The sequence below is a fragment of the Rousettus aegyptiacus genome, unplaced genomic scaffold (assembly GCF_014176215.1).
Source record: "Rousettus aegyptiacus isolate mRouAeg1 unplaced genomic scaffold, mRouAeg1.p scaffold_m13_p_4, whole genome shotgun sequence".
NCBI classification, from domain to species: Eukaryota; Metazoa; Chordata; class Mammalia; order Chiroptera; family Pteropodidae; genus Rousettus; species Rousettus aegyptiacus.
In genome coordinates, this window is record NW_023416307.1 from 116,611,445 (window position 1) to 116,619,923 (window position 8,479).

Consider the following 8,479-nt stretch of genomic DNA (forward strand, 5'->3'; position numbering starts at 1 on the left):
TTTTAAGAAAGCCTGCAGCATGAGCCAAGACAGGCTGTTTGTATGGAAAATCCACCGGAAATGGCTTGGATGGGCCTGCAATTTTGGAGGGGCGAGGTCTCAGGGAATCATTAGGGTGGGGCAATTAGTTTTAGCTATGTTGATAGAGACTCAGACATGGTGCCTGCCTTTGTCTGCAAGCTGGGAGGCAGGAGGGCTCAACAAAGGAACAATGCCCTCTGCCAGCACTTTTGTCTGGGAGAAAGCTCCCTCTCCAGCCCTTTTCTTGAAGCCAGACAACTCAGTTCCTCCCTTGTGCCTTGTTAGCTGCTGACCCAGAGTGGAGCTCAGAGTGAGTGAACCATTACTTAGTAAGTCTATATGCAGGCCCCTTAAGAGGAAAGTTTGCAATTCCCTCAGCCATCTATCTCACTGTCCACAATCTGCATTGGTTTCATAGCCAGGACTTGTGGGATGTCTCTTCCTGGCACTGGACCCTGGGCTGGGGAGCCTGATGTGGGGCTGGGACTCCTCTCTCTTTTGGGGAGGCTTCCACAGTCAAAATATTCCTCCTGATTTTCAAGTGCCACACACGAGTATGGGATCAACTGTTTCGTGTCTCTGCCCCTGCTATCAGTCTCGAGGTGGCCTCTTCTGTGTGTCCCCAGTTGTGAGACTTGTGTTCAGCTAGACTTCAGGTGACTCCCAACGATGGCTATTCTGTAGTTTAGTGAGAATTTTGATGTGGTTGTGAGAGGAGCCATGTACAGTGTTTACCTACTCTGCCATCTTGACCAGAACTATTAACTTCATTTTCCATGTGAATATTTATTGAGTGTTTCTGGGGTTTCAGTACCAAGCTTTGTCTAAGTGAGCTCATTAACATTGTGGCAGCTTACAGGAATGTCAAAAGGTCACTGAGGTTAAATATGTGCTTGGGTTCTGATGAACATGAGGATTGTGATTAGAGCTGTTTATAGTGCCCCACTTCATTTTATGATGCAGTGGATGATGTAAAATGTTCATGCATTTATAGATATTACCACTGCTAGAGCACCAGGTGAGTTGATAAAATCGAGGTGGTATGACTGAGCAACAAGCTTATTTAGATGCTGGATGACATTTTTTCTTTTTTATCTGTTCTTGGTGTTTCCTATCAACAAACAGTCTTCATATTTCTGAGAATAAAAATAGCCAAATAGAGATCGGTTCTAATTGTTTTACTAGGCAGTCTGTTTTTCAAAGGAGATATCACTGTAGAATGAAGAAGACCCTTATTTCTTATTAGAAATAAGACCTACCTTGATTAATTTATTTAACTGTTGCTATCTACTATTCCATCTACAACTATTCCATCATGTCTTTCAAATTATTCATTGAGATACATTGGTTTTGTATACCTGTCTCTCAGTGACACTCCTCTGTATCATTCTAAGAAACATCTTTGTGGATGTATATGGCTTTTGGTGTGAGACTGGTCCTATCCCATTATTTGCAGTCCTAAATAAACCTTATAAATTATTTATTTAAACAAATAAACATTTAATAAGAACACATCATTGTCATCCAAGGAATTCTCTCTGTGGAGAGTGCTTGCTTTTTTGAGAAACATTTTTCAAATAAGACTATTGTGTATCTGTCAGGTATGAAAGCATGCATTTATTTGGGGAGCAGACAGAGCACTCAACCTGCATCTTAGCAAATCCCTGGGGTCCCCAAGGGAATGGTGGTTGATAGTGATAACACTGAACCACAAATCTTGACTTATCTGGATAATTTCTTAGGGAATTCAATTCTCAGCTGTCATTACAAGGCCTTCCTCTCTCTTTCTTATTGATGTTCTTTATTATATCTTCCTCTGTGAAGTCTACAATTTCAGGTAGTTTTTGCTGAAAGTTGTGATTGTTTTTCTTATGCACATGAGTTTCTACCCCTGGAGAGAAAGATAAGAAAACAAATTCTTGCAGCAGAATCCAAATGGCTGTTGTTTATCTGGGTCAGTGGGCTGCACAGTTACAAAATTTTAGAGCTATGTGTGCAAGCATCATTGACCTCATTGACTACTTTATACTGTGTAATGTCTTAGTGTTTTTAAGATGACCATATTTTGGGGGCACATTGTAGACAAAAAGGTCTTTTGTTTTCCAATTCATGAGTTTGTTTCTTAAAATGCCCAACAAAGACAACAAAATGACATTTAGTTTTGACATAATAATTTGCTTTATGGAAAAGAGTAAGATTATATTGTATTGGAGTCAACCTGGGAAATCAGAATAAATTAGTACCTTAAGGGTAATATAATCTTCTGGAAAGAAGAGTGAAGAAACCACACATTTCTTCTTATAGGGGAGAGACATTACTAAAGCATGTCTCAGAGAATTTATTGATGGAACCTTAATAATTTTCATGAACTGTAATATAATTCATATAAAAAAACACATTTCTTTGGTGGCATATCCACTAACTGTTACATTATGCTCTCTATCCACATGTTTGATCTTGTATGTTCTCTTAGCCTAGGCTCAGAGACATAGCAAACTGTGAACACAAAATACCAGGTGTACCTTAAAGATATTGTGGGTTTGGTTTAGATCACCATAATAAAGTGAGTTGGAATCATTTTGTAGGTGGAATGTCTTGCTTTCCATTTGTATAAAATGCAACATCTGTGAAATAGAATGAAGCAAAGTGCAATTAAACAAGGTATGCCTATAAAAAATAATAAACACCAATTTACCCGGTGACTTGTGGCAGTCAGTCAGCCAGTCTTGCCAGATTTCCTGAAATGTGCCTGACCACTTGAAAAGTCTCCATATTGATTCCAGAAGGCTCTTTTTCTGATCCTTTAGTTATTTATCAGCCTCTTGTCATTTCACCTGTGGCTAATCTTGTTCCTCTGAAATGAGTAAATCACAGGCAGAATACTCACAGATATCACTGAGGATTAACATCTGTTCTCTCTATGGGCTGTCTGGCTGTCTGGCTATTATTACTGTTTTGAGGGGCCAGTAGCACAGAGGTGGGGTGGGGCATGAATAGTCATTTTAAGCTTTTATTGTCAACATGTGTTCTCTGACCAGTCTGGATAAACATGTCTTTTTTGGCCTCAAGGACCAGTTTTTATCCAAAGGTGCCATAGTCTACAAGCAACTTTTACCCATAATTTCTCATGGGGTCTGTTGGGATGGGTTATACCAACAAACTACTTGTGAAATGTTCTCTTTCCCCTCTACTGTCAAATGGTTGAAGAGGAATCTTGTACATATTAGATACACGATACATTCTTGTGCATTGAAAAGATTTTTTCTATTTAATGGGACTTGCAAGGAAACACTTATGTTTATGTGGCTAGCTATGTACTAAAATGAGATTCCAAATGCTATATTGGCAAGGAAAGTTTATGATGGTGGGGGGTGGTCACCTAATGACATATTTATTCTTACAATACAGTTATAGAAACAATTCTACAAGACAGGGCTTTTGAAAATATCAATTACTAATTAAAATTTAAATCTAGACTAATAGGTATTAGATTTGAAAATACCAAATGCCATTTGATAAAAGACCTTGAAGAACTATCTTGCTCCTATTGTTCTGAACCCAAACCACTACTTTTTCATGACCTGTTACTTTTTCATGATCTGCCACATCATGTAGAAAAATAGTCAGATGACAACAGTGATATTCCTCTGTAACAAACGGATGCCAGAATTATTTCCCTATAGAATATGTCATTTCTTAGATTCTATGTGAAGTCGATCCAATTCACTGTTATTGAAGCTTTTATAGATGTAATATTTTTAATTTGTATTAACACATAAGATAGGTGTTTTCCTGTCTTCCTAGGTTTGTACAAGATATAGGGAAGAGACAGAACTTAAACCCAGGTCCTCTGACTCTAGGTCTGATACATTCATACATTGCCACAGTAGCATTTATAGAATAAGTAAAATCAGTTATTCTAGACTAAGGCTGTGTCTCTGCACAGTTGTTGAGGACAAATATTCGTTGTTACTATAATATATTTGAACCCATTTCAACTCTGATTCATTACTTTTTTCCATACTCCTTGAACATCTTCATTTTGTTTTTAAACTCATAGCCTAAAACCACTCATATGAATAGGTATACAATTAAAATCAGCATGAAGTACAGTCCTTTGTAGGATAATCTCCCTCTAAGAGGAAGCCTATGCTTGCACTCAAGAACTGGTACACTAAGAAGCAAATTCAGTTAGTGGTCAGATGAGGAACCCACAGATCCTCAACAGGAAGAACTATCACAGTGGTGGAGAATACAGAATTTGGAATAAAAATCATCCAAATTTGAGTTAGTTTCTCTGCCTTCCCTGAGCTCAGTTTTCCCATATGTAAAATGGGGTTAACTAATATGTGCCTCTTAGGGCTATGGTGAGGAATGACTGATATAATGCATGTAATGCGCAGTACTTGCAACATAGGAAGTGGTCTCTTAAACGATTACTGTTACCATCATCACTACCATTGCTGTTTTTACTCTGTTCTTGCTTTATAAACCAGTCATCCTGGCAGATCATTTTGGAAGACCAACCCTCGAAGGCTACCTTCATGTCTTTAAGACCACACTGATCAGCAGATATACCATAGCTTATACTGATATGATAGGATTTTTTTTGTGTCCTAGAACACGAGAGAGTTTTCCTTCTTTAACTTTCACAGAATGTTTTATATAAATCTTGCTTCTTATCCCCCTGGATCACAGAGTGACAAATAAATGGGGTAGAAAGAAAAACTGTTTCCTTAAGATCCTAACTTTAGTGAAAGAGAATAAAAGTTAAAAGGGGCTTCTTTATCAATAAGAAAATGTCACGCAGATCCCCATAATGAGTTGACATGAATCAGAGCTCACAGTAAATGATGTCATGTATCCAGCTGTCAAGCCTGGAAGTCACTCTTTGAGATTATCACAAAAAAACATTAGCCCAAACAATAAAATACGAAGGGAGAATTTTTCTTTTAGCTAATGGTTGAAAGGTCTAAGACCCATTTGTTATATAACTTAATGTGTTTACTTTTCTAACAACTAAGAGCAGAGATTATCACTCCTATGTAATTGATAACCAATATTAAACTTCCGTTAATGGCTCTGTAGTAGTCACTGAGCATACAGTAGTAGACAAGATCAAAGGAATCCTCAAGCTCACAGAAGTTACATTGTAGAGATAAAGTGGGGGCGGTTCATAGTAGTTCATAAAATGTGATATGTACAATGATTGAAGGAGGACACAATACTATGAAGCTACATAACAAGAGCACCTGATCTTTTTAGAACTTGAGCTTGGGGAAGGCTTGTTGGAGGAATTCATGTTTATGCTAAGATCTGAAGGATAAGTAAGTGAACACCAGGCAAAGGTGAGAGGAAAGAGAATTCCACATGGAGGAGGCAGCAGATATAAAGACAAGGTAGTGGGAAGCAATGTGGGTTGAAGAGAAAAAATTTCACTGTGATTGGAGAATAGAGGATGTGTACGTGTAGGAAGAATGAGGGGAGGGAAATGGTATAGTGAAAAGAGGTAAGAAGGGGCTTGTAGTGAGAAATCTCTAAATATCACAGAGGAAGAATGATGGACTTGGGTAAGGGGAGATCACTCTGCGTTTGAGTCATGGCTTTGGACACAATTGACCACCTTTGTCTTAAGTTTATTTCTTTGCAAGGTGGAGTGAGTAGTATTCATCCCATAGGGCTATTTCTAAAAGATCAGGTATAATCCTGGCACAAAGGTGGTGATCTTGAAATGTTAATATATGTATAGAGAGACAAATACATACATAGACACACAACAGAGTTATTAGAAGAATATGAATATTCAACCTGTTATTTTTTTTATAAGAGAACCACATTTTTTGGAATGCGGGTACATATATATTTCTTTGTACATAAAGTGTTATTGGCTCAGTTTGTGGGGCAGAGTGTCTATTTTTGGTACTAAAGACAGGTATTTTCTCTTTCTCTGAAATGAGAGAACATTGGGTAATTATGTTTCTGAAGAATGGATCTGTATTAGTTTCCTGTTGCTCCTGTAACTAATTACCACAAACTTAAGGGCTTAAAACAATATAAATTTATTATCTTACAGTTCTGGAGGTTAACAGTCTGAAATGAGTTTCTCTGGGCTAAAATTAAGGTGTCAGCCAGGCTATATTCCTTCTGGAAGCCCTAGGGGATAATGCATTTTCTTGCCTTTTCCAGTTCTAGGGGTCTCCTGCATTCCTTGATTTATATCCCTTCCTCCTCTTCAAAGCCAGCAATGTAGCACCTTCCAGTTTCTCTGACCCTACTACCTTCCTTTTATAAAGACCTTGTGATTACTTCTACCTAGATAATCTAAATCTCAAAATCCTTAACTTATATTTGCAAAGTCTCTTTGTCATGTAAGGTAATTTATTTATAGTTTCCAGGGATTAGAATGTAGACATCTTAGAGTGGGAGCATTGTTCTGCCTACCACAGGCTCTTTCTTTTCCTAGAGGAATGAAGAACCAATATTCCTGTTGCTAATAACTTGGGCTCTAGTTTTCATAGAAATCAAGGTTCTCCCTGATTGGCCATCAAGGGTCCCTCATTCTTGTTTTTCAGCCACTCAGTCCTTCTCCTAGCCTTCCTGGTGGGATAGGCCTGAGCCCTCAGTCTGAAGTGTCCTATCTTCTTCAACTAGTTAACCCCTCCTCAACCTTTAGATCTGTTTAAATATCAGTTGTTCTGAGGTTCAACTACCTCAGTTCTTGGGGATTAAGCTGGGAGCCCCGTGCTGAAATAACGGTGGGACCATTCCTAACACAGGGGCATATTCACTTTGGAGTGAACATTGCCTGTCAGGGGAACCTGTGTCAGGGCCCGGTGAGGGGAGCCTGGGATGATCAGCCTCAGGATGAGTGTGGCTCTGGGCAGGGCAGCTTTCTACAATAGAGGCAGACCCTGAAGCAGCTGTTAGCTAGAAGTCTTCAGCTGATCACACTCTTCACAGTTAGGGAGCAAATTACCCATTTATAGGGATTCGGAGAAGCACATCTCTGTGTGTCCATCAGATTCACCTGGTCTGTGCCAAGAACTTTTCTAAGTGTGAGGATATATCAGGGAACAAAACAGATGTAAAAATCCTTGCTCTTGTACATTTTACATTATAATAGAGGGAGATAGATAATAAACAAATGAATAAGTAAAATATGTAATAGGTAAATAGCAATGAGTGCCATGGAGAAAAATAAAACAAATAATGGGAGCAGGGTGTGTGTGGGGGGGTTGGAACAGAAAGTGTTGTGGGGGAGAGTTGCAGTTTTTAGAATGGACTTAAGGGAGGCCTCACTGAGAGAGTGGTGTTTGAATAAAGACCTGAAGGAGGGAGCTACGTGGGTAAAGGAGAAGAGTCTCTAAGCAGAGGGAAATGCAAGGTTCAAAATCTCTGAAGTGGGAGCAACGAGGAGGCCGGTGTGGCTGCAGCAGGGGTTTGAGGGAACGAGTTAGAGTTTGAGTTCAGAGGAGCAATGTGCGTGGGTAGGGTAAGAAAATGTAGGGCCTTGAGAGCTATTCTAATGATTTTGGCTTTATTTGGAGTAAGATGAGAAGCTAGTGAATGGTTCTGAACAAAAGAATGATATGATTTTCAACTACTGAAAAAAAAAAAAAACAGTGGTGCTAAAGGTGCTCCTGTTATTGGGAAAAAAAAATACAGAATCATTTTGGGGCAGCCTGAAGAGGTTACCTGGGGACACCTGAGGAAGACATCAAACCCTCCCACTTAACCAGGGAATTAGAAGGGAGCTGAGGAGGGCCACAGTTACTGAACAAAAGCCTCGATACTTTTGGAGTTTTCTATTCTGGTTCTTTGGTTGATTTTCTCTTGTGCAATGTGTTTATTCATACTTACAGGTAATGACCATAAACAGTGAGTTCATAATTTACCAATCAGGATGGGCTTATAGGTCTTTTCACTCATGGAATTGTTCCATTGGATGACTACCATTTTAGAGGGTATATTTTTGATACTTCGGTTTCTGTAGTGTGTCATGTGATAGGTTTGAGTTATTCTCAATTTTGTCAATCTAAAGTTCATTTAACAAACATGTGCAAAGCTGCTAAGTGCTAGACATTTGGATATATGCTGGTGATGTAAGAATGCATACAGAATTTGGTGCTTGCAGGCAAAGGGCTGATAGTTGAAAGCCATGGTTCTAAGTGCTGTCCTAGACCAGTTGCATCAGCATCACCCAGGACTTGTTAGAAAGGCAAACTATTAGGCTGCAACTGAGACATACTCAATTAAATGGGGCCAGCAGTCCGTATTGTAACAAGTTCTTCAGGTGATCCTGAGGAATGCTAAAATTTATTTATTATTATTCTCCTTTCTCCTGAGGAAACTAAACTAAGGGAGCTGAGATCATTTTATTTTATTTTTTCCTCTTTTTTCTTTTCCTTTTCTTTTCTTCTCTTTCCTTATAGGAAATGCTTTGACTTTTATTCTCTGC